This window comes from Crinia signifera, chromosome 8 (genome assembly GCF_055691185.1).
Source record: "Crinia signifera chromosome 8, ASM5569118v1, whole genome shotgun sequence".
NCBI classification, from domain to species: Eukaryota; Metazoa; Chordata; class Amphibia; order Anura; family Myobatrachidae; genus Crinia; species Crinia signifera.
The window spans coordinates 89,345,737-89,367,063 of NC_139224.1; the positions used below are offsets into that span (position 1 = coordinate 89,345,737).

General features: G+C 39.6%; 25 non-coding genes and 21 pseudogenes across 25 annotated transcripts; all 46 read right to left on the minus strand.

The window, feature by feature from the left end:
- Window positions 1-328: 328 nt before the first annotated feature.
- LOC146034818 (5S ribosomal RNA) lies at window positions 329-447 on the minus strand. The gene has a single exon (XR_014460222.1). It is a non-coding gene; the product is annotated as a 5S ribosomal RNA (ribosomal RNA).
- Window positions 448-792: 345 nt separating this feature from the next.
- LOC146028768 (5S ribosomal RNA) lies at window positions 793-911 on the minus strand (annotated as a pseudogene).
- A 346-nt stretch (window positions 912-1,257) lies between these two features.
- On the minus strand, window positions 1,258-1,376 carry LOC146034941 (5S ribosomal RNA). Its single transcript, XR_014460344.1, has one exon. It is a non-coding gene; the product is annotated as a 5S ribosomal RNA (ribosomal RNA).
- Window positions 1,377-1,721: 345 nt separating this feature from the next.
- LOC146028372 (5S ribosomal RNA) lies at window positions 1,722-1,840 on the minus strand (annotated as a pseudogene).
- Window positions 1,841-2,181: 341 nt separating this feature from the next.
- LOC146033546 (5S ribosomal RNA) lies at window positions 2,182-2,300 on the minus strand. The gene has a single exon (XR_014458955.1). It is a non-coding gene; the product is annotated as a 5S ribosomal RNA (ribosomal RNA).
- A 345-nt stretch (window positions 2,301-2,645) lies between these two features.
- On the minus strand, window positions 2,646-2,764 carry LOC146034820 (5S ribosomal RNA). Its single transcript, XR_014460223.1, has one exon. It is a non-coding gene; the product is annotated as a 5S ribosomal RNA (ribosomal RNA).
- Window positions 2,765-3,108: 344 nt separating this feature from the next.
- Window positions 3,109-3,227, minus strand: LOC146034229 (5S ribosomal RNA). The gene has a single exon (XR_014459635.1). It is a non-coding gene; the product is annotated as a 5S ribosomal RNA (ribosomal RNA).
- Window positions 3,228-3,572: 345 nt separating this feature from the next.
- Window positions 3,573-3,691, minus strand: LOC146028318 (5S ribosomal RNA; annotated as a pseudogene).
- Window positions 3,692-4,036: 345 nt separating this feature from the next.
- On the minus strand, window positions 4,037-4,155 carry LOC146029194 (5S ribosomal RNA; annotated as a pseudogene).
- Window positions 4,156-4,501: 346 nt separating this feature from the next.
- On the minus strand, window positions 4,502-4,620 carry LOC146034758 (5S ribosomal RNA). The gene has a single exon (XR_014460161.1). It is a non-coding gene; the product is annotated as a 5S ribosomal RNA (ribosomal RNA).
- A 345-nt stretch (window positions 4,621-4,965) lies between these two features.
- On the minus strand, window positions 4,966-5,084 carry LOC146028822 (5S ribosomal RNA; annotated as a pseudogene).
- A 345-nt stretch (window positions 5,085-5,429) lies between these two features.
- LOC146028769 (5S ribosomal RNA) lies at window positions 5,430-5,548 on the minus strand (annotated as a pseudogene).
- A 346-nt stretch (window positions 5,549-5,894) lies between these two features.
- LOC146034942 (5S ribosomal RNA) lies at window positions 5,895-6,013 on the minus strand. Its single transcript, XR_014460345.1, has one exon. It is a non-coding gene; the product is annotated as a 5S ribosomal RNA (ribosomal RNA).
- A 345-nt stretch (window positions 6,014-6,358) lies between these two features.
- Window positions 6,359-6,477, minus strand: LOC146032152 (5S ribosomal RNA). Its single transcript, XR_014457595.1, has one exon. It is a non-coding gene; the product is annotated as a 5S ribosomal RNA (ribosomal RNA).
- A 344-nt stretch (window positions 6,478-6,821) lies between these two features.
- On the minus strand, window positions 6,822-6,940 carry LOC146034230 (5S ribosomal RNA). The gene has a single exon (XR_014459637.1). It is a non-coding gene; the product is annotated as a 5S ribosomal RNA (ribosomal RNA).
- A 345-nt stretch (window positions 6,941-7,285) lies between these two features.
- LOC146027490 (5S ribosomal RNA) lies at window positions 7,286-7,404 on the minus strand. The gene has a single exon (XR_014454890.1). It is a non-coding gene; the product is annotated as a 5S ribosomal RNA (ribosomal RNA).
- Window positions 7,405-7,748: 344 nt separating this feature from the next.
- Window positions 7,749-7,867, minus strand: LOC146028870 (5S ribosomal RNA; annotated as a pseudogene).
- A 345-nt stretch (window positions 7,868-8,212) lies between these two features.
- LOC146028158 (5S ribosomal RNA) lies at window positions 8,213-8,331 on the minus strand (annotated as a pseudogene).
- A 346-nt stretch (window positions 8,332-8,677) lies between these two features.
- LOC146032543 (5S ribosomal RNA) lies at window positions 8,678-8,796 on the minus strand. The gene has a single exon (XR_014457973.1). It is a non-coding gene; the product is annotated as a 5S ribosomal RNA (ribosomal RNA).
- Window positions 8,797-9,141: 345 nt separating this feature from the next.
- On the minus strand, window positions 9,142-9,260 carry LOC146034231 (5S ribosomal RNA). Its single transcript, XR_014459638.1, has one exon. It is a non-coding gene; the product is annotated as a 5S ribosomal RNA (ribosomal RNA).
- A 345-nt stretch (window positions 9,261-9,605) lies between these two features.
- On the minus strand, window positions 9,606-9,724 carry LOC146034821 (5S ribosomal RNA). The gene has a single exon (XR_014460224.1). It is a non-coding gene; the product is annotated as a 5S ribosomal RNA (ribosomal RNA).
- Window positions 9,725-10,068: 344 nt separating this feature from the next.
- LOC146034943 (5S ribosomal RNA) lies at window positions 10,069-10,187 on the minus strand. The gene has a single exon (XR_014460346.1). It is a non-coding gene; the product is annotated as a 5S ribosomal RNA (ribosomal RNA).
- Window positions 10,188-10,532: 345 nt separating this feature from the next.
- Window positions 10,533-10,651, minus strand: LOC146028159 (5S ribosomal RNA; annotated as a pseudogene).
- A 345-nt stretch (window positions 10,652-10,996) lies between these two features.
- On the minus strand, window positions 10,997-11,115 carry LOC146032153 (5S ribosomal RNA). Its single transcript, XR_014457596.1, has one exon. It is a non-coding gene; the product is annotated as a 5S ribosomal RNA (ribosomal RNA).
- A 344-nt stretch (window positions 11,116-11,459) lies between these two features.
- Window positions 11,460-11,578, minus strand: LOC146034232 (5S ribosomal RNA). The gene has a single exon (XR_014459639.1). It is a non-coding gene; the product is annotated as a 5S ribosomal RNA (ribosomal RNA).
- A 345-nt stretch (window positions 11,579-11,923) lies between these two features.
- LOC146028088 (5S ribosomal RNA) lies at window positions 11,924-12,042 on the minus strand (annotated as a pseudogene).
- A 344-nt stretch (window positions 12,043-12,386) lies between these two features.
- On the minus strand, window positions 12,387-12,505 carry LOC146028771 (5S ribosomal RNA; annotated as a pseudogene).
- Window positions 12,506-12,851: 346 nt separating this feature from the next.
- Window positions 12,852-12,970, minus strand: LOC146033132 (5S ribosomal RNA). The gene has a single exon (XR_014458542.1). It is a non-coding gene; the product is annotated as a 5S ribosomal RNA (ribosomal RNA).
- A 345-nt stretch (window positions 12,971-13,315) lies between these two features.
- LOC146033711 (5S ribosomal RNA) lies at window positions 13,316-13,434 on the minus strand. Its single transcript, XR_014459120.1, has one exon. It is a non-coding gene; the product is annotated as a 5S ribosomal RNA (ribosomal RNA).
- A 345-nt stretch (window positions 13,435-13,779) lies between these two features.
- Window positions 13,780-13,898, minus strand: LOC146028772 (5S ribosomal RNA; annotated as a pseudogene).
- Window positions 13,899-14,244: 346 nt separating this feature from the next.
- On the minus strand, window positions 14,245-14,363 carry LOC146032544 (5S ribosomal RNA). Its single transcript, XR_014457974.1, has one exon. It is a non-coding gene; the product is annotated as a 5S ribosomal RNA (ribosomal RNA).
- Window positions 14,364-14,708: 345 nt separating this feature from the next.
- Window positions 14,709-14,827, minus strand: LOC146029251 (5S ribosomal RNA; annotated as a pseudogene).
- Window positions 14,828-15,173: 346 nt separating this feature from the next.
- On the minus strand, window positions 15,174-15,292 carry LOC146034105 (5S ribosomal RNA). The gene has a single exon (XR_014459511.1). It is a non-coding gene; the product is annotated as a 5S ribosomal RNA (ribosomal RNA).
- A 345-nt stretch (window positions 15,293-15,637) lies between these two features.
- Window positions 15,638-15,756, minus strand: LOC146034233 (5S ribosomal RNA). Its single transcript, XR_014459640.1, has one exon. It is a non-coding gene; the product is annotated as a 5S ribosomal RNA (ribosomal RNA).
- Window positions 15,757-16,101: 345 nt separating this feature from the next.
- On the minus strand, window positions 16,102-16,220 carry LOC146029545 (5S ribosomal RNA; annotated as a pseudogene).
- A 345-nt stretch (window positions 16,221-16,565) lies between these two features.
- Window positions 16,566-16,684, minus strand: LOC146029203 (5S ribosomal RNA; annotated as a pseudogene).
- A 344-nt stretch (window positions 16,685-17,028) lies between these two features.
- On the minus strand, window positions 17,029-17,147 carry LOC146028644 (5S ribosomal RNA; annotated as a pseudogene).
- Window positions 17,148-17,491: 344 nt separating this feature from the next.
- On the minus strand, window positions 17,492-17,610 carry LOC146029114 (5S ribosomal RNA; annotated as a pseudogene).
- A 343-nt stretch (window positions 17,611-17,953) lies between these two features.
- Window positions 17,954-18,072, minus strand: LOC146033774 (5S ribosomal RNA). The gene has a single exon (XR_014459182.1). It is a non-coding gene; the product is annotated as a 5S ribosomal RNA (ribosomal RNA).
- Window positions 18,073-18,417: 345 nt separating this feature from the next.
- Window positions 18,418-18,536, minus strand: LOC146034032 (5S ribosomal RNA). Its single transcript, XR_014459439.1, has one exon. It is a non-coding gene; the product is annotated as a 5S ribosomal RNA (ribosomal RNA).
- A 345-nt stretch (window positions 18,537-18,881) lies between these two features.
- On the minus strand, window positions 18,882-19,000 carry LOC146029009 (5S ribosomal RNA; annotated as a pseudogene).
- Window positions 19,001-19,345: 345 nt separating this feature from the next.
- LOC146034822 (5S ribosomal RNA) lies at window positions 19,346-19,464 on the minus strand. Its single transcript, XR_014460225.1, has one exon. It is a non-coding gene; the product is annotated as a 5S ribosomal RNA (ribosomal RNA).
- Window positions 19,465-19,809: 345 nt separating this feature from the next.
- LOC146029574 (5S ribosomal RNA) lies at window positions 19,810-19,928 on the minus strand (annotated as a pseudogene).
- A 345-nt stretch (window positions 19,929-20,273) lies between these two features.
- Window positions 20,274-20,392, minus strand: LOC146027958 (5S ribosomal RNA; annotated as a pseudogene).
- Window positions 20,393-20,737: 345 nt separating this feature from the next.
- Window positions 20,738-20,856, minus strand: LOC146034829 (5S ribosomal RNA). The gene has a single exon (XR_014460233.1). It is a non-coding gene; the product is annotated as a 5S ribosomal RNA (ribosomal RNA).
- A 345-nt stretch (window positions 20,857-21,201) lies between these two features.
- On the minus strand, window positions 21,202-21,320 carry LOC146029575 (5S ribosomal RNA; annotated as a pseudogene).
- Between the last annotated feature and the right edge of the window lie 7 nt (window positions 21,321-21,327).

Here is a 21,327-nt window from a genome sequence, read left to right on the forward strand (position 1 = left end):
TTGCCCTCTTCTACTTCTATCACCAGGTAAGCTAATACAAAAGTTTCCTAACTGTATTGGCTTACTGAAAAAAATCATGTGTTGGTAATGTAAAAAGACCTACAGGACATGATATTAGCAGGGGGTCTTAAATTAAACTACTAAAGAGGCTCAACACTGTTTAGCTGCCAAAAGCATTTGGAATTGTCCCTAAACAGTGTGGTAAGTCTTTAGGTGATGGCTATTGTGTCTGTTTGACCTCTTCCAAATGTCTGTGCTGGCAATAAAAAGAAAAAGTTTCCAATTTAAATAGCTAGAGAATAAAAACAATTTGCCAGTAATGTGAAAAGACCTAGAGCACCTGGTGTTCCCATGTGGTCTCCCACCCAAGTACTAACCAGGCCCAACACTGCTTAGCTTCCAAGATCAGACGAGATTGGGCCTATCCAATGTGGTATGGCTGTAGGTGAGATAAAGGCACTTTTTTGCCCTCTTCTACTTCTATCACCAGGTAAGCTAATACAAAAGTTTCCTAACTGTATTGGCTTACTGAAAAAAATCATGTGTTGGTAATGTAAAAAGACCTACAGGACATGATATTAGCAGGGGGTCTTAAATTAAACTACTAAAGAGGCTCAACACTGTTTTGCTGCCAAAAGCATTTGGAATTGGGCCTAAACAGTGTGGTAAGTCTTTAGGTGATGGCTATTGTGTCTGTTTGACCTCTTCCAAATGTCTGTGCTGGCAATAAAAAGAAAAAGTTTCCAATTTAAATAGCTAGAGAATAAAAACAATTTGCCAGTAATGTGAAAAAACCTACAGCACCAGGTGTTCCCATGTGGTCTCCCACCCAAGTACTAACCAGTCCCAACACTGCTCAGCTTCCAAGATCAGACAAGATTGGGCCTTTCCAATGTGGTATGGCTGTAGGTGAGGTACAGGCACTTTTTTGCCCTCTTCTACTTCTATCACCAGGTAAGCTAATAAAAAAGTTTACTAACTGTATTGGCTTACTGAAAAAAAATAATGTGTTGGTAATGTAAAAAGACCTACAGGACATGATATTAGCAGGGGGTCTTAAATTAAACTACTAAAGAGGCTCAACACTGTTTAGCTGCCAAAAGCAGTTGGAATTGGGCCTAAACAGTGTGGTAAGTCTTTAGGTGATGGCTATTGTGTCTGTTTGACCTCTTCCAAATGTCTGTGCTGTCAATAAAAAGAAAAAGTTTCCAATTTAAATAGCTAGAGAATAAAAACAATTTGCCAGTAATGTGAAAAAACCTACAGCACCTGGTGTTCCCATGTGTTCTCCCACCCAAGTACTAACCAGGCCCAACACTGCTTAGCTTCCAAGATCAGACGAGATTGGGCCTATCCAATGTGGTATGGCTGTAGGTGAGATAAAGGCACTTTTTTGCCCTCTTCTACTTCTATCACCAGGTAAGCTAATACAAAAGTTTCCTAACTGTATTGGCTTACTGAAAAAAATCATGTGTTGGTAATGTAAAAAGACCTACAGGACATGATATTAGCAGGGGGTCTTAAATTAAACTACTAAAGAGGCTCAACACTGTTTTGCTGCCAAAAGCATTTGGAATTGGGCCTAAACAGTGTGGTAAGTCTTTAGGTGATGGCTATTGTGTCTGTTTGACCTCTTCCAAATGTCTGTGCTGGCAATAAAAAGAAAAAGTTTACAATTTAAATAGCTAGAGAATAAAAACAATTTGCCAGTAATGTGAAAAAACCTACAGCACCAGGTGTTCCCATGTGGTCTCCCACCCAAGTACTAACCAGACCCAACACTGCTCAGCTTCCAAGATCAGACAAGATTGGGCCTTTCCAATGTGGTATGGCTGTAGGTGAAATACAGGCACTTTTTTGCCCTCTTCTACTTCTATCACCAGGTAAGCTAATAAAAATTTTCCTAACTATATTGGCTTACTGAAAAAAATCATGTGTTGGTAATGTAAAAAGACCTACAGGACATATTAGCAGGGGGTCTTAAATTAAACTACTAAAGAGGCTCAACACTGTTTAGCTGCCAAAAGCAGTTGGAATTGGGCCTAAACAGTGTGGTAAGTCTTTAGGTGATGGCTATTGTGTCTGTTTGACCTCTTCCAAATGTCTGTACTGGCAATAGAAAGAAAAAGTTTCCAATTTAAATAGCTAGAGAATAAAAACAATTTGCCAGTAATGTGAAAAAACCTACAACACCTGGTGTTCCCATGTGGTCTCCCACCCAAGTACTAACCAGGCCCAACACTGCTTAGCTTCCAAGATCAGACGAGATTGGGCCTATCCAATGTGGTATGGCTGTAGGTGAGATAAGGGCACTTTTTTGCCCTCTTCTACTTCTATCACCAGGTAAGCTAATACAAAAGTTTCCTAACTGTATTGGCTTACTGAAAAAAATCATGTGTTGGTAATGTAAAAAGACCTACAGGACATGATATTAGCAGGGGGTCTTAAATTAAACTACTAAAGAGGCTCAACACTGTTTAGCTGCCAAAAGCATTTGGAATTGTCCCTAAACAGTGTGGTAAGTCTTTAGGTGATGGCTATTGTGTCTGTTTGACCTCTTCCAAATGTCTGTGCTGGCAATAAAAAGAAAAAGTTTCCAATTTAAATAGCTAGAGAATAAAAACAATTTGCCAGTAATGTGAAAAGACCTAGAGCACCTGGTGTTCCCATGTGGTCTCCCACCCAAGTACTAACCAGGCCCAACACTGCTTAGCTTCCAAGATCAGACGAGATTGGGCCTATCCAATGTGGTATGGCTGTAGGTAAAATACAGGCACTTTTTTGCCCTCTTCTACTTCTATCACCAGGTAAGCTAATAAAAAATTTCCTAACTATATTGGCTTACTGAAAAAAATCATGTGTTGGTAATGTAAAAAGACCTACAGGACATGATATTAGCAGGGGGTCTTAAATTAAACTACTAAAGAGGCTCAACACTGTTTTGCTGACAAAAGCAGTTGGAATTGGGCCTAAACAGTGTGGTAAGTCTTTAGGTGATGGCTATTGTGTCTGTTTGACCTCTTCCAAATGTCTGTACTGGCAATAGAAAGAAAAAGTTTCCAATTTAAATAGCTAGAGAATAAAAACAATTTGCCAGTAATGTGAAAAAACCTACAGCACCTGGTGTTCCCATGTGGTCTCCCACCCAAGTACTAACCAGGCCCAACACTGCTTAGCTTCCAAGATCAGGCGAGATTGGGCCTATCCAATGTGGTATGGCTGTAGGTGAGATAAGGGCACTTTTTTGCCCTCTTCTACTTCTATCACCAGGTAAGCTAATAAAAAAGTTTCCTAACTGTATTGGCTTACTGAAAAAAATCATGTGTTGGTAATGTAAAAAGACCTACAGGACATGATATTAGCAGGGGGTCTTAAATTAAACTACTAAAGAGGCTCAACACTGTTAAGCTGCCAAAAGCATTTGGAATTGTCCCTAAACAGTGTGGTAAGTCTTTAGGTGATGGCTATTGTGTCTGTTTGACCTCTTCCAAATGTCTGTGCTGGCAATAAAAAGAAAAAGTTTCCAATTTAAATAGCTAGAGAATAAAAACAATTTGCCAGTAATGTGAAAAGACCTAGAGCACCTGGTGTTCCCATGTGGTCTCCCACCCAAGTACTAACCAGGCCCAACACTGCTTAGCTTCCAAGTCCAGACAAGATTGGGCCTATCCAATGTGGTATGGCTGTAGGTAAAACACAGGCACTTTTTTGCCCTCTTCTACTTCTATCACCAGGTAAGCTAATAAAAAAGTTTCCTAACTGTATTGGCTTACTGAAAAAAATCATGTGTTGGTAATGTAAAAAGACCTACAGGACATGATATTAGCAGGGGGTCTTAAATTAAACTACTAAAGAGGCTCAACACTGTTTAGCTGCCAAAAGCATTTGGAATTGGGCCTAAACAGTGTGGTAAGTCTTTAGGTGATGGCTATTGTGTCTGTTTGACCTCTTCCAAATGTCTGTGCTGGCAATAAAAAGAAAAAGTTTACAATTTAAATAGCTAGAGAATAAAAACAATTTGCCAGTAATGTGAAAAAACCTACAGCACCAGGTGTTCCCATGTGGTCTCCCACCCAAGTACTAACCAGTCCCAACACTGCTCAGCTTCCAAGATCAGACAAGATTGGGCCTTTCTAATGTGGTATGGCTGTAGGTGAGGTACAGGCACTTTTTTGCCCTCTTCTACTTCTATCACCAGGTAAGCTAATAAAAAAGTTTCCTAACTGTATTGGCTTACTGAAAAAAATTAATGTGTTGGTAATGTAAAAAGACCTACAGGACATGATATTAGCAGGGGGTCTTAAATTAAACTACTGAAGAGGCTCAACACTGTTTAGCTGCCAAAAGCAGTTGGAATTGGGCCTAAACAGTGTGGTAAGTCTTTAGGTGATGGCTATTGTGTCTGTTTGACCTCTTCCAAATGTCTGTGCTGGCAATAAAAAGAAAAAGTTTCCAATTTAAATAGCTAGAGAATAAAAACAATTTGCCAGTAATGTGAAAAAACCTACAGCACCTGGTGCTCCCATGTGGTCTCCCACCCAAGTACTAACCAGGCCCAACACTGCTTAGCTTCCAAGATCAGGCGAGATTGGGCCTATCCAATGTGGTATGGCTGTAGGTGAGATAAGGGCACTTTTTTGCCCTCTTCTACTTCTATCACCAGGTAAGCTAATAAAAAAGTTTCCTAACTGTATTGGCTTACTGAAAAAAATCATGTGTTGGTAATGTAAAAAGACCTACAGGACATGATATTAGCAGGGGGTCTTAAATTAAACTACTAAAGAGGCTCAACACTGTTTTGCTGCCAAAAGCATTTGGAATTGGGCCTAAACAGTGTGGTAAGTCTTTAGGTGATGGCTATTGTGTCTGTTTGACCTCTTCCAAATGTCTGTGCTGGCAATAAAAAGAAAAAGTTTACAATTTAAATAGCTAGAGAATAAAAACAATTTGCCAGTAATGTGAAAAAACCTACAGCACCAGGTGTTCCCATGTGGTCTCCCACCCAAGTACTAACCAGACCCAACACTGCTCAGCTTCCAAGATCAGACAAGATTGGGCCTTTCCAATGTGGTAAGGCTGTAGGTGAGATACAGGCACTTTTTTGCCCTCTTCTACTTCTATCACCAGGTAAGCTAATAAAAAAGTTTCCTAACTGTATTGGCTTACTGAAAAAAATCATGTGTTGGTAATGTAAAAAGACCTACAGGACATGATATTAGCAGGGGGTCTTAAATTAAACTACTAAAGAGGCTCAACACTGTTTTGCTGCCAAAAGCATTTGGAATTGGGCCTAAACAGTGTGGTAAGTCTTTAGGTGATGGCTATTGTGTCTGTTTGACCTCTTCCAAATGTCTGTGCTGGCAATAAAAAGAAAAAGTTTACAATTTAAATAGCTAGAGAATAAAAACAATTTGCCAGTAATGTGAAAAAACCTACAGCACCAGGTGTTCCCATGTGGTCTCCCACCCAAGTACTAACCAGTCCCAACACTGCTCAGCTTCCAAGATCAGACAAGATTGGGCCTTTCCAATGTGGTATGGCTGTAGGTGAGGTACAGGCACTTTTTTGCCCTCTTCTACTTCTATCACCAGGTAAGCTAATAAAAAAGTTTACTAACTGTATTGGCTTACTGAAAAAAAATAATGTGTTGGTAATGTAAAAAGACCTACAGGACATGATATTAGCAGGGGGTCTTAAATTAAACTACTAAAGAGGCTCAACACTGTTTAGCTGCCAAAAGCAGTTGGAATTGGGCCTAAACAGTGTGGTAAGTCTTTAGGTGATGGCTATTGTGTCTGTTTGACCTCTTCCAAATGTCTGTGCTGTCAATAAAAAGAAAAAGTTTCCAATTTAAATAGCTAGAGAATAAAAACAATTTGCCAGTAATGTGAAAAAACCTACAGCACCTGGTGTTCCCATGTGTTCTCCCACCCAAGTACTAACCAGGCCCAACACTGCTTAGCTTCCAAGATCAGACGAGATTGGGCCTATCCAATGTGGTATGGCTGTAGGTGAGATAAAGGCACTTTTTTGCCCTCTTCTACTTCTATCACCAGGTAAGCTAATACAAAAGTTTCCTAACTGTATTGGCTTACTGAAAAAAATCATGTGTTGGTAATGTAAAAAGACCTAAAGGACATGATATTAGCAGGGGGTCTTAAATTAAACTACTAAAGAGGCTCAACACTGTTTAGCTGCCAAAAGCAGTTGGAATTGGGCCTAAACAGTGTGGTAAGTCTTTAGGTGATGGCTATTGTGTCTGTTTGACCTCTTCCAAATGTCTGTACTGGCAATAGAAAGAAAAAGTTTTCAATTTAAATAGCTAGAGAATAAAAACAATTTGCAAGTAATGTGAAAAAACCTACAGCACCTGGTGTTCCCATGTGGTCTCCCACCCAAGTACTAACCAGGCCCAACACTGCTTAGCTTCCAAGATCAGACGAGATTGGGCCCATCCAATGTGGTATGGCTGTAGGTGAAATACAGGCACTTTTTTGCCCTCTTCTACTTCTATCACCAGGTAAGCTAATAAAAATTTTCCTAACTATATTGGCTTACTGAAAAAAATCATGTGTTGGTAATGTAAAAAGACCTACAGGACATGATATTAGCAGGGGGTCTTAAATTAAACTACTAAAGAGGCTCAACACTGTTTTGCTGCCAAAAGCAGTTGGAATTGGGCCTAAACAGTGTGGTAAGTCTTTAGGTGATGGCTATTGTGTCTGTTTGACCTCTTCCAAATGTCTGTACTGGCAATAGAAAGAAAAAGTTTCCAATTTAAATAGCTAGAGAATAAAAACAATTTGCCAGTAATGTGAAAAAACCTACAGCACCTGGTGTTCCCATGTGGTCTCCCACCCAAGTACTAACCAGGCCCAACACTGCTTAGCTTCCAAGATCAGGCGAGATTGGGCCTATCCAATGTGGTATGGCTGTAGGTGAGATAAAGGCACTTTTTTGCCCTCTTCTACTTCTATCACCAGGTAAGCTAATAAAAAAGTTTCCTAACTGTATTGGCTTACTGAAAAAAATCATGTGTTGGTAATGTAAAAAGACCTACAGGACATGATATTAGCAGGGGGTCTTAAATTAAACTACTAAAGAGGCTCAACACTGTTTAGCTGCCAAAAGCATTTGGAATTGTCCCTAAACAGTGTGGTAAGTCTTTAGGTGATGGCTATTGTGTCTGTTTGACCTCTTCCAAATGTCTGTGCTGGCAATAAAAAGAAAAAGTTTCCAATTTAAATAGCTAGAGAATAAAAACAATTTGCCAGTAATGTGAAAAGACCTAGAGCACCTGGTGTTCCCATGTGGTCTCCCACCCAAGTACTAACCAGGCCCAACACTGTTTAGCTTCCAAGATCAGACGAGATTGGGCCTATCCAATGTGGTATGGCTGTAGGTAAAATACAGACACTTTTTTGCCCTCTTCTACTTCTATCACCAGGTAAGCTAATAAAAATTTTCCTAACTATATTGGCTTACTGAAAAAAATCATGTGTTGGTAATGTAAAAAGACCTACAGGACATGATATTAGCAGGGGGTCTTAAATTAAACTACTAAAGAGGCTCAACACTGTTTAGCTGCCAAAAGCAGTTGGAATTGGGCCTAAACAGTGTGGTAAGTCTTTAGGTGATGGCTATTGTGTCTGTTTGACCTCTTCCAAATGTCTGTGCTGGCAATAAAAATAAAAAGTTTCCAATTTAAATAGCTAGAGAATAAAAACAATTTGCCAGTAATGTGAAAAAACCTACAGCACATGGTGTTCCCATGTGTTCTCCCACCCAAGTACTAACCAGGCCCAACACTGCTTAGCTTCCAAGATCAGACAAGATTGGGCCTATCCAATGTGGTATGGCTGTAGGTGAGATAAAGGCACTTTTTTGCCCTCTTCTACTTCTATCACCAGGTAAGCTAATACAAAAGTTTCCTAACTGTATTGGCTTACTGAAAAAAATCATGTGTTGGTAATGTAAAAAGACCTAAAGGACATGATATTAGCAGGGGGTCTTAAATTAAACTACTAAAGAGGCTCAACACTGTTTAGCTGCCAAAAGCATTTGGAATTGGGCCTAAACAGTGTGGTAAGTCTTTAGGTGATGGCTATTGTGTCTGTTTGACCTCTTCCAAATGTCTGTGCTGGCAATAAAAAGAAAAAGTTTCCAATTTAAATAGCTAGAGAATAAAAACAATTTGCCAGTAATGTGAAAAAACCTACAGCACCAGGTGTTCCCATGTGGTCTCCCACCCAAGTACTAACCAGTCCCAACACTGCTTAGCTTCCAAGATCAGACAAGATTGGGCCTATCCAATGTGGTATGGCTGTAGGTGAGATACAGGCACTTTTTTGCTCTCTTCTACTTCTATCACCAGGTAAGCTAATAAAAAAGTTTCCTAACTGTATTGGCTTTCTGAAAAAAATTAATGTGTTGGTAATGTAACAAGACCTACAGGACATGATATTAGCAGGGGGTCTTAAATTAAACTACTAAAGAGGCTCAACACTGTTTAGCTGCCAAAAGCAGTTGGAATTGGGCCTAAACAGTGTGGTAAGTCTTTAGGTGATGGCTATTGTGTCTGTTTGACCTCTTCCAAATGTCTGTGCTGGCAATAAAAAGAAAAAGTTTCCAATTTAAATAGCTAGAGAATAAAAACAATTTGCCAGTAATGTGAAAAAACCTACAGCACCTGGTGTTCCCATGTGGTCTCCCACCCAAGTACTAACCAGGCCCAACACTGCTTAGCTTCCAAGATCAGACGAGATTGGGCCTATCCAATGTGGTATGGCTGTAGGTGAGATAAAGGCACTTTTTTGCCCTCTTCTACTTCTATCACCAGGTAAGCTAATACAAAAGTTTCCTAACTGTATTGGCTTACTGAAAAAAATCATGTGTTGGTAATGTAAAAAGACCTACAGGACATGATATTAGCAGGGGGTCTTAAATTAAACTACTAAAGAGGCTCAACACTGTTTAGCTGCCAAAAGCAGTTGGAATTGGGCCTAAACAGTGTGGTAAGTCTTTAGGTGATGGCTATTGTGTCTGTTTGACCTCTTCCAAATGTCTGTACTGGCAATAGAAAGAAAAAGTTTCCAATTTAAATAGCTAGAGAATAAAAACAATTTGCCAGTAATGTGAAAAAACCTACAGCACCTGGTGTTCCCATGTGGTCTCCCACCCAAGTACTAACCAGGCCCAACACTGCTTAGCTTCCAAGATCAGGCGAGATTGGGCCTATCCAATGTGGTATGGCTGTAGGTGAGATAAAGGCACTTTTTTGCCCTCTTCTACTTCTATCACCAGGTAAGCTAATAAAAAAGTTTCCTAACTGTATTGGCTTACTGAAAAAAATCATGTGTTGGTAATGTAAAAAGACCTACAGGACATGATATTAGCAGGGGGTCTTAAATTAAACTACTAAAGAGGCTCAACACTGTTTAGCTGCCAAAAGCATTTGGAATTGTCCCTAAACAGTGTGGTAAGTCTTTAGGTGATGGCTATTGTGTCTGTTTGACCTCTTCCAAATGTCTGTGCTGGCAATAAAAAGAAAAAGTTTCCAATTTAAATAGCTAGAGAATAAAAACAATTTGCCAGTAATGTGAAAAGACCTAGAGCACCTGGTGTTCCCATGTGGTCTCCCACCCAAGTACTAACCAGGCCCAACACTGCTTAGCTTCCAAGATCAGACGAGATTGGGCCTATCCAATGTGGTATGGCTGTAGGTAAAATACAGGCACTTTTTTGCCCTCTTCTACTTCTATCACCAGGTAAGCTAATAAAAATTTTCCTAACTATATTGGCTTACTGAAAAAAATCATGTGTTGGTAATGTAAAAAGACCTACAGGACATGATATTAGCAGGGGGTCTTAAATTAAACTACTAAAGAGGCTCAACACTGTTTAGCTGCCAAAAGCAGTTGGAATTGGGCCTAAACAGTGTGGTAAGTCTTTAGGTGATGGCTATTGTGTCTGTTTGACCTCTTCCAAATGTCTGTGCTGGCAATAAAAATAAAAAGTTTCCAATTTAAATAGCTAGAGAATAAAAACAATTTGCCAGTAATGTGAAAAAACCTACAGCACCTGGTGTTCCCATGTGTTCTCCCACCCAAGTACTAACCAGGCCCAACACTGCTTAGCTTCCAAGATCAGACGAGATTGGGCCTATCCAATGTGGTATGGCTGTAGGTGAGATAAAGGCACTTTTTTGCCCTCTTCTACTTCTATCACCAGGTAAGCTAATACAAAAGTTTCCTAACTGTATTGGCTTACTGAAAAAAATCATGTGTTGGTAATGTAAAAAGACCTAAAGGACATGATATTAGCAGGGGGTCTTAAATTAAACTACTAAAGAGGCTCAACACTGTTTAGCTGCCAAAAGCATTTGGAATTGGGCCTAAACAGTGTGGTAAGTCTTTAGGTGATGGCTATTGTGTCTGTTTGACCTCTTCCAAATGTCTGTGCTGGCAATAAAAAGAAAAAGTTTCCAATTTAAATAGCTAGAGAATAAAAACAATTTGCCAGTAATGTGAAAAAACCTACAGCACCAGGTGTTCCCATGTGGTCTCCCACCCAAGTACTAACCAGTCCCAACACTGCTTAGCTTCCAAGATCAGACAAGATTGGGCCTATCCAATGTGGTATGGCTGTAGGTGAGATACAGGCACTTTTTTGCTCTCTTCTACTTCTATCACCAGGTAAGCTAATACAAAAGTTTCCTAACTGTATTGGCTTACTGAAAAAAATCATGTGTTGGTAATGTAAAAAGACCTACAGGACATGATATTAGCAGGGGGTCTTAAATTAAACTACTAAAGAGGCTCAACACTGTTTAGCTGCCAAAAGCAGTTGGAATTGGGCCTAAACAGTGTGGTAAGTCTTTAGGTGATGGCTATTGTGTCTGTTTGACCTCTTCCAAATGTCTGTACTGGCAATAGAAAAAAAAAGTTTTCAATTTAAATAGCTAGAGAATAAAAACAATTTGCAAGTAATGTGAAAAAACCTACAGCACCTGGTGTTCCCATGTGGTCTCCCACCCAAGTACTAACCAGGCCCAACACTGCTTAGCTTCCAAGATCAGACGAGATTGGGCCCATCCAATGTGGTATGGCTGTAGGTGAAATACAGGCACTTTTTTGCCCTCTTCTACTTCTATCACCAGGTAAGCTAATAAAAATTTTCCTAACTATATTGGCTTACTGAAAAAAATCATGTGTTGGTAATGTAAAAAGACCTACAGGACATGATATTAGCAGGGGGTCTTAAATTAAACTTCTAAAGAGGCTCAACACTGTTTTGCTGCCAAAAGCAGTTGGAATTGGGCCTAAACAGTGTGGTAAGTCTTTAGGTGATGGCTATTGTGTCTGTTTGACCTCTTCCAAATGTCTGTACTGGCAATAGAAAGAAAAAGTTTCCAATTTAAATAGCTAGAGAATAAAAACAATTTGCCAGTAATGTGAAAAAACCTACAGCACCTGGTGTTCCCATGTGGTCTCCCACCCAAGTACTAACCAGGCCCAACACTGCTTAGCTTCCAAGATCAGGCGAGATTGGGCCTATCCAATGTGGTATGGCTGTAGGTGAGATAAAGGCACTTTTTTGCCCTCTTCTACTTCTATCACCAGGTAAGCTAATAAAAAAGTTTCCTAACTGTATTGGCTTACTGAAAAAAATCATGTGTTGGTAATGTAAAAAGACCTACAGGACATGATATTAGCAGGGGGTCTTAAATTAAACTACTAAAGAGGCTCAACACTGTTTAGCTGCCAAAAGCATTTGGAATTGTCCCTAAACAGTGTGGTAAGTCTTTAGGTGATGGCTATTGTGTCTGTTTGACCTCTTCCAAATGTCTGTGCTGGCAATAAAAAGAAAAAGTTTCCAATTTAAATAGCTAGAGAATAAAAACAATTTGCCAGTAATGTGAAAAGACCTAGAGCACCTGGTGTTCCCATGTGGTCTCCCACCCAAGTACTAACCAGGCCCAACACTGCTTAGCTTCCAAGATCAGACGAGATTTGGCCTATCCAATGTGGTATGGCTGTAGGTAAAATACAGGCACTTTTTTGCCCTCTTCTACTTCTATTACCAGGTAAGCTAATAAAAATTTTCCTAACTATATTGGCTTACTGAAAAAAATCATGTGTTGGTAATGTAAAAAGACCTACAGGACATGATATTAGCAGGGGGTCTTAAATTAAACTACTAAAGAGGCTCAACACTGTTTTGCTGCCAAAAGCATTTGGAATTGGGCCTAAACAGTGTGGTAAGTCTTTAGGTGATTGCTATTGTGTCTGTTTGACCTCTTCCAAATGTCTGTGCTGGCAATAAAAAGAAAAAGTTTACAATTTAAATAGCTAGAGAATAAAAACAATTTGCCAGTAATGTGAAAAAACCTACAGCACCAGGTGTTCCCATGTGGTCTCCCACCCAAGTACTAACCAGTCCCAACACTGCTCAGCTTCCAAGATCAGACAAGATTGGGCCTTTCCAATGTGGTATGGCTGTAGGTGAGATACAGGCACTTTTTTGCCCTCTTCTACTTCTATCACCAGGTAAGCTAATAAAAAAGTTTCCTAACTGTATTGGCTTACTGAAAAAAATTAATGTGTTGGTAATGTAAAAAGACCTACAGGACATGATATTAGCAGGGGGTCTTAAATTAAACTACTAAAGAGGCTCAACACTGTTTAGCTGCCAAAAGCAGTTGGAATTGGGCCTAAACAGTGTGGTAAGTCTTTAGGTGATGGCTATTGTGTCTGTTTGACCTCTTCCAAATGTCTGTGCTGGCAATAAAAATAAAAAGTTTCCAATTTAAATAGCTAGAGAATAAAAACAATTTGCCAGTAATGTGAAAAAACCTACAGCACCTGGTGTTCCCATATGGTCTCCCACCCAAGTACTAACCAGGCCCAACACTGCTTAGCTTCCAAGATCAGACGAGATTGGGCCTATCCAATGTGGTATGGCTGTAGGTGAAATACAGGCACTTTTTTGCCCTCTTCTACTTCTATCACCAGGTAAGCTAATAAAAAAGTTTCCTAACTGTATTGGCTTACTGAAAAAAATCATGTGTTGGTAATGTAAAAAGACCTACAGGACATTATATTAGCTGGGGGTCTTAAATTAAACTAATAAAGAGACTCAACACTGTTTAGCTGCAAAAACCAGTTGGAGTTGGGCCTAAACAGTGTGGTAAGTCTTTAGGTGATGGCTTTTGTGTCTGTTTGACCTCTTCCAAATGTCTGTGCTGGCAATAAAAAGAAAAAGTTTCCAATTTAAATAGCTAGAGAATAAAAACAATTTGCCAGTAATGTGAAAAAACCTACAGCACCTGGTGTTCCCATGTGGTCTCCCACCCAAGTACTAACCAGGCCCAACACTGCTTAGCTTCCAAGATCAGGTGAGATTGGGCCTATCCAATGTGGTATGGCTGTAGGTGAGATAAAGGCACTTTTTTGCCCTCTTCTACTTCTATCACCAGGTAAGCTAATAAAAAAGTTTCCTAACTATATTGGCTTACTGAAAAAAATCATGTGTTGGTAATGTAAAAAGACCTACAGGACATGATATTAGCAGGGGGTCTTAAATTAAACTACTAAAGAGGCTCAACACTGTTTTGCTGCCAAAAGCATTTGGAATTGGGCCTAAACAGTGTGGTAAGTCTTTAGGTGATGGCTATTGTGTCTGTTTGACCTCTTCCAAATGTCTGTGCTGGCAATAAAAAGAAAAAGTTTACAATTTAAATAGCTAGAGAATAAAAACAATTTGCCAGTAATGTGAAAAAACCTACAGCACCAGGTGTTCCCATGTGGTCTCCCACCCAAGTACTAACCAGTCCCAACACTGCTCAGCTTCCAAGATCAGACAAGATTGGGCCTTTCCAATGTGGTATGGCTGTAGGTGAGATACAGGCACTTTTTTGCCCTCTTCTACTTCTATCACCAGGTAAGCTAATAAAAAAGTTTCCTAACTGTATTGTCTTACTGAAAAAAATTAATGTGTTGGTAATGTAAAAAGACCTACAGGACATGATATTAGCAGGGGGTCTTAAATTAAACTACTAAAGAGGCTCAACACTGTTTAGCTGCCAAAAGCAGTTGGAATTGGGCCTAAACAGTGTGGTAAGTCTTTAGGTGATGGCTATTGTGTCTGTTTGACCTCTTCCAAATGTCTGTGCTGGCAATAAAAAGAAAAAGTTTCCAATTTAAATAGCTGGAGAATAAAAACAATTTGCCAGTAATGTGAAAAAACCTACAGCACCTGGTGTTCCCATGTGGTCTCCCACCCAAGTACTAACCAGGCCCAACACTGCTTAGCTTCCAAGATCAGACGAGATTGGGCCTATCCAATGTGGTATGGCTGTAGGTGAGATAAAGGCACTTTTTTGCCCTCTTCTACTTCTATCACCAGGTAAGCTAATACAAAAGTTTCCTAACTGTATTGGCTTACTGAAAAAAATCATGTGTTGGTAATGTAAAAAGACCTACAGGACATGATATTAGCAGGGGGTCTTAAATTAAACTACTAAAGAGGCTCAACACTGTTTAGCTGCCAAAAGCATTTGGAATTGGGCCTAAACAGTGTGGTAAGTCTTTAGGTGATGGCTATTGTGTCTTTTTGACCTCTTCCAAATGTCTGTGCTGGCAATAAAAATAAAAAGTTTCCAATTTAAATAGCTAGAGAATAAAAACAATTTGCCAGTAATGTGAAAAAACCTAGAGCACCAGGTGTTCACATGTGGTCTCCCACCCAAGTACTAACCAGTCCCAACACTGCTTAGCTTCCAAGATCAGACAAGATTGGGCCTATCCAATGTGGTATGGCTGTAGGTGAGATACAGGCACTTTTTTGCTCTCTTCTTCTTCTATCACCAGGTAAGCTAATAAAAAAGTTTCCTAACTGTATTGGCTTACTGAAAAAAATTAATGTGTTGGTAATGTAAAAAGACCTACAGGACATGATATTAGCAGGGGGTCTTAAATTAAACTACTAAAGAGGCTCAACACTGTTTAGCTGCCAAAAGCAGTTGGAATTGGGCCTAAACAGTGTGGTAAGTCTTTAGGTGATGGCTATTGTGTCTGTTTGACCTCTTCCAAATGTCTGTGCTGTCAATAAAAAGAAAAAGTTTCCAATTTAAATAGCTAGAGAATAAAAACAATTTGCCAGTAATGTGAAAAAACCTACAGCACCTGGTGTTCCCATGTGGTCTCCCACCCAAGTACTAACCAGGCCCAACACTGCTTAGCTTCCAAAATCAGACGAGATTGGGCCTATCCAATGTGGTATGGCTGTAGGTGAGATAAATGCACTTTTTTGCCCTCTTCTACTTCTATCACCAGGTAAGCTAATACAAAGGTTTCCTAACTGTATTGGCTTACTGAAAAAAATCATGTGTTGGTAATGTAAAAAGACCTACAGGACATGATATTAGCAGGGGGTCTTAAATTAAACTACTAAAGAGGCTCAACACTGTTTAGCTGCCAAAAGCATTTGGAATTGGGGCTAAACAGTGTGGTAAGTCTTTAGGTGATGGCTATTGTGTCTGTTTGATCTCTTCCAAATGTCTGTACTGGCAATAGAAAGAAAAAGTTTTCAATTTAAATAGCTAGAGAATAAAAACAATTTGCAAGTAATGTGAAAAAACCTACAGCACCTGGTGTTCCCATGTGGTCTCCCACCCAAGTACTAACCAGGCCCAACACTGCTTAGCTTCCAAGATCAGGCGAGATTGGGCCTATCCAATGTGGTATGGCTGTAGGTGAGATAAAGGCACTTTTTTGCCCTCTTCTACTTCTATCACCAGGTAAGCTAATAAAAAAGTTTCCTAACTGTATTGGCTTACCGAAAAAAATCATGTGTTGGTAATGTAAAAAGACCTACAGGACATGATATTAGCAGGGGGTCTTAAATTAAACTACTAAAGAGGCTCAACACTGTTTAGCTGCCAAAAGCATTTGGAATTGGGCCTAAACAGTGTGGTAAGTCTTTAGGTGATGGCTATTGTGTCTGTTTGACCTCTTCCAAATGTCTGTACTGGCAATAGAAAGAAAAAGTTTCCAATTTAAATAGCTAGAGAATAAAAACAATTTGCAAGTAATGTGAAAAAACCTACAGCACCTGGTGTTCCAATGTGGTCTCCCACCCAAGTCCTAACGAGGCCCAACACTGCTTAGCTTCCAAGATCAGACGAGATTGGGCCTATCCAATTTGGTATGGCTGTAGGCGAGATAAAGGCACTTTTTTGCCCTCTTCTACTTCTATCACCAGGTAAGCTAATACAAAAGTTTCCTAACTGTATTGGCTTACTGAAAAAAATCATGTGTTGGTAATGTAAAAAGACCTACAGGACATGATATTAGCAGGGGGTCTTAAATTAAACAACTAAAGAGGCTCAACACTGTTTAGCTGCCAAAAGCAGTTGGAATTGGCCCTAAACAGTGTGGTAAGTCTTTAGGTGATGGCTATTGTGTCTGTTTGACCTCTTCCAAATGTCTGTGCTGGCAATAAAAAGAAAAAGTTTCCAATTTAAATAGCTAGAGAATAAAAACAATTTTCCAGTAATGTGAAAAGACCTAGAGCACCTGGTGTTCCCATGTGGTCTCCCACCCAAGTACTAACCAGGCCCAACACTGCTTAGCTTCCAAGATCAGGCGAGATTGGACCTATCCAATGTAGTTTGGCTGTAGGTGAGATAAAGGCACTTTTTGGCCTCTTCTACTTCTATCACTAGGTAAGCTAATAAAAAAGTTTCCTAACTGTATTGGCTTACTGAAAAAAATCATGTGTTGGTAATGTAAAAAGACCTACAGGACATTGTATTAGCAGGGGGTCTTAAATTAAACTACTAAAGAGACTCAACACTGTTTAGCTGCCAAAAGCAGTTGGAATTGGGCCTAAACAGTGTGGTAAGTCTTTAGGTGATGGCTATTGTGTCTGTTTGACCTCTTCCAAATGTCAGTGCTGGCAATAAAAAGAAAAAGTTTCCAATTTAAATAGCTAGAGAATAAAAACAATTTGCCAGTAATGTGAAATGACCTAGAGCACCTGGTGTTTCCATGTGGTCTCCCACCCAAGTATTAACCAGGCCCAACACTGCTTAGCTTCCAAGATCAGATGAGATTGGGCCTAACCAATGTGGTATGGCTGTAGGTGAAATACAGGCACTTTTTTGCCCTCTTCTACTTCTATCACCAGGTAAGCTAATACAAATTTTCCTAACTATATTGGCTTACTGAAAAAAATCATGTGTTGGTAATGTAAAAAGACCTACAGGACATCATATTAGCAGGGGGTCTTAAATTAAACTACTAAAGAGGCTCAACACTGTTTAGCTGCCAAAAGCAGTTGGAATTGGGAATAAACAGTGTGGTAACTCTTAAGGTGATGGCTATTGTGTCCTTTTGACCTCTTCCAAATGTCTGTGCTGGCAATAAAAAGAAAAAGTTTCCAATTTAAATAGCTAGAGAATAAAAACAATTTGCCAGTAATGTGAAAAGACCTAGAGCACCTGGTGTTCCCATGTGGTCTCCCACCCAATTACTAACCAGGCCCAACACTGCTTAGCTTTCAAGATCAGACGAGATTGGACCTATCCAATGTGGTATGGCTGTAGGTGAAAACAGGCACTTTTTTGCCCTCTTCTATTTCTATCACCAGGTAAGCTAATAAAAATTTTCCTAACTATATTGGCTTACTGAAAAAAATCATGTGTTGGTAATGTAAAAAGACCTACAGGACATGATATTAGCAGGGGGTCTTAAATTAAACTACTAAAGAGGCTCAACACTTTTTAGCTGCCAAAAGCAGTTGGAATTGGGACTAAACAGTGTGGTAAGTCTTTAGGTGATGGCTATTGTGTCTGTTTGACCTCTTCCAAATGTCTGTGCTGGCAATAAAAAGAAAAAGTTTCCAATTTAAATAGCTAGAGAATAAAAACAATTTGCCAGTAATGTGAAAAAACCTACAGCACCTGGTGTTCCCATATGGTCTCCCACCCAAGTACTAACCAGGCCCAACACTGCTTAGCTTCCAAGATCAGACGAGATTGGGCCTATCCAATGTGGTATGGCTGTAGGCGAGATAAAGGCACTTTTTTGCCCTCTTCTACTTCTATCACCAGGTAAGCTAATACAAAAGTTTCCTAACTGTATTGGCTTACTGAAAAAAATCATGTGTTGGTAATGTAAAAAGACCTACAGGACATGATATTAGCAGGGGGTCTTAAATTAAACTACTAAAGAGGCTCAACACTGTTTAGCTGCCAAAAGCAGTTGGAATTGGCCCTAAACAGTGTGGTAAGTCTTTAGGTGATGGCTATTGTGTCTGTTTGACCTCTTCCAAATGTCTGTGCTGGCAATAAAAAGAAAAATTTTCCAATTTAAATAGCTAGAGAATAAAAACAATTTGCCAGTAATGTGAAAAGACCTACAGCACCTGGTGTTCCCATGTGGTCTCCCACCCAAGTACTAACCAGGCCCAACACTGCTTAGCTTCCAAGATCAGGCGAGATTGGGCCTATCCAATGTGGTATGGCTGTAGGTGAGATAAAGGCACTTTTTTGCCCTCTTCTACTTCTATCACCAGGTAAGCTAATAAAAAAGTTTCCTAACTGTATTGGCTTACTGAAAAAAATCATGTGTTGGTAATGTAAAAAGACCTACAGGACATGATATTAGCAGGGGGTCTTAAATTAAACTACTAAAGAGGCTCAACACTGTTTAGCTGCCAAAAGCATTTGGAATTGGGCCTAAACAGTGTGGTAAGTCTTTAGGTGATGGCTATTGTGTCTGTTTGACCTCTTCCAAATGTCTGTACTGGCAATAGAAAGAAAAAGTTTCCAATTTAAATAGCTAGAGAATAAAAACAATTTGCCAGTAATGTGAAAAAACCTACAGCACCTGGTGTTCCCATGTGGTCTCCCACTCAAATACTAACCAGGCCCAACACTGCTTAGCTTCCAAGATCAGACGAGATTGAGCCTATCCAATGTTATATGGCTGTAGGTGAGATACAGGCACTTTTTTGTCCTCTTCTACTTCTATCACCAGGTAAGCTAATAAAAAAGTTTCCTAACTGTATTGGCTTACTGTAAAAAATCATGTGTTGGTAATGTAAAAAGACCTACAGGACATTGTATTAGCAGGGGGTCTTAAATTAAACTACTAAAGAGACTCAACACTGTTTAGCTGCCAAAAGCAGTTGGAATTGGGCCTAAACAGTGTGGTAAGTCTTTAGGTGATGGCTATTGTGTCTGTTTGACCTCTTCCAAATGTCAGTGCTGGCAATAAAAAGAAAAAGTTTCCAATTTAAATAGCTAGAGAATAAAAACAATTTGCCAGTAATGTGAAAAGACCTAGAGCACCTGGTGTTCCCATGTGGTCTCCCACCCAAGTACTAACCAGGCCCAACACTGCTTAGCTTCCAAGATCAGACGAGATTGGGCCTATCCAATGTGGTATGGCTGTAGGTGAAATACAGGCACTTTTTTGCCCTCTTCTACTTCTATCCCCAGGTAAGCTAATAAAAAAGTTTCCTAACTGTATTGGCTTACTGAAAAAAATCATGTGTTGGTAATGTAAAAAGACCTACAGGACATGATATTAGCAGGGGGTCTTAAATTAAACTACTAAAGAGGCTCAACACTGTTTAGCTGCCAAAAGCATTTGGAATTGGGCCTAAACAGTGTGGTAAGTCTTTAGGTGATGGCTATTGTGTCTGTTTGACCTCTTCCAAATGTCTGTACTGGCAATAGAAAGAAAAAGTTTCCAATTTAAATAGCTAGAGAATAAAAACAATTTGCCAGTAATGTGAAAAAACCTACAGCACCTGGTGTTCCCATGTGGTCTCAGACTCAAGTACTAACCAGGCCCAACACTGCTTAGCTTCCAAGATCAGACGAGATTGGGCCTATCCAATGTTATATGGCTGTAGGTGAGATACAGGCACTTTTTTGCCCTCTTCTACTTCTATCACCAGGTAAGCTAATAAAAAAGTTTCCTAACTGTATTGGCTTACTGAAAAAAATCATGTGTTGGTAATGTAAAAAGACCTACAGGACATTGTATTAGCAGGGGGTCTTAAATTAAACTACTAAAGAGACTCAACACTGTTTAGCTGCCAAAAGCAGTTGGAATTGGGCCTAAACAGTTTGGTAAGTCTTTAGGTGATGGCTATTGTTTCTGTTTGACCTCTTCCAAATGTCAGTGCTGGCAATAAAAAGAAAAAGTTTCCAATTTAAATAGCTAGAGAATAAAAACAATTTGCCAGTAATGTGAAAAGACCTAGAGCACCTGGTGTTCCCATGTGGTCTCCCACCCAAGTACTAACCAGGCCCAACACTGCTTAGCTTCCAAGATCAGGCGAGATTGGGCCTATCCAATGTGGTATGGCTGTAGGTGAGATAAATGCACTTTTTTGCCCTCTTCTACTTCTATCACCAGGTAAGCTAATAAAAAAGTTTCCTAACTGTATTGGCTTACTGAAAAAAATCATGTGTTGGTAATGTAAAAAGACCTACAGGACATGATATTAGCAGGGGGTCTTAAATTAAACTACTAAAGAGGCTCAACACTGTTTAGCTGCCAAAAGCATTTGGAATTGGGCCTAAACAGTGTGGTAAGTCTTTAGGTGATGGCTATTGTGTCTGTTTGACCTCTTCCAAATGTCTGTACTGGCAATAGAAAGAAAAAGTTTCAAATTTAAATAGCTAGAGAATAAAAACAATTTGCAAGTAATGTGAAAAAACCTACAGCACCTGGTGTTCCCATGTGGTCTCCCACCCAAGTACTAACCAGGCCCAACACTGCTTAGCTTCCAAGATCAGACAAGATTGGGCCTATCCAATGTGGTATGGCTGTAGGCGAGATAAAGGCACTTTTTTGCCCTCTTCTACTTCTATCACCAGGTAAGCTAATACAAAAGTTTCCTAACTGTATACGCTTACTGAAAAAAATCATGTGTTGGTAATGTAAAAAGACCTACAGGACATGATATTAGCAGGGGGTCTTAAATTAAACTACTAAAGAGGCTCAACACTGTTTAGCTGCCAAAAGCAGTTGGAATTGGCCCTAAACAGTGTGGTAAGTCTTTAGGTGATGGCTATTGTGTCTGTTTGACCTCTTCCAAATGTCTGTACTGGCAATAGAAAGAAAAAGTTTCCAATTTAAATAGCTAGAGAATAAAAACAATTTGCCAGTAATGTGAAAAAACCTACAGCACCTGGTGTTCCCATGTGGTCTCAGACTCAAGTACTAACCAGGCCCAACACTGCTTAGCTTCCAAGATCAGACGAGATTGGGCCTATCCAATGTTATATGGCTGTAGGTGAGATAC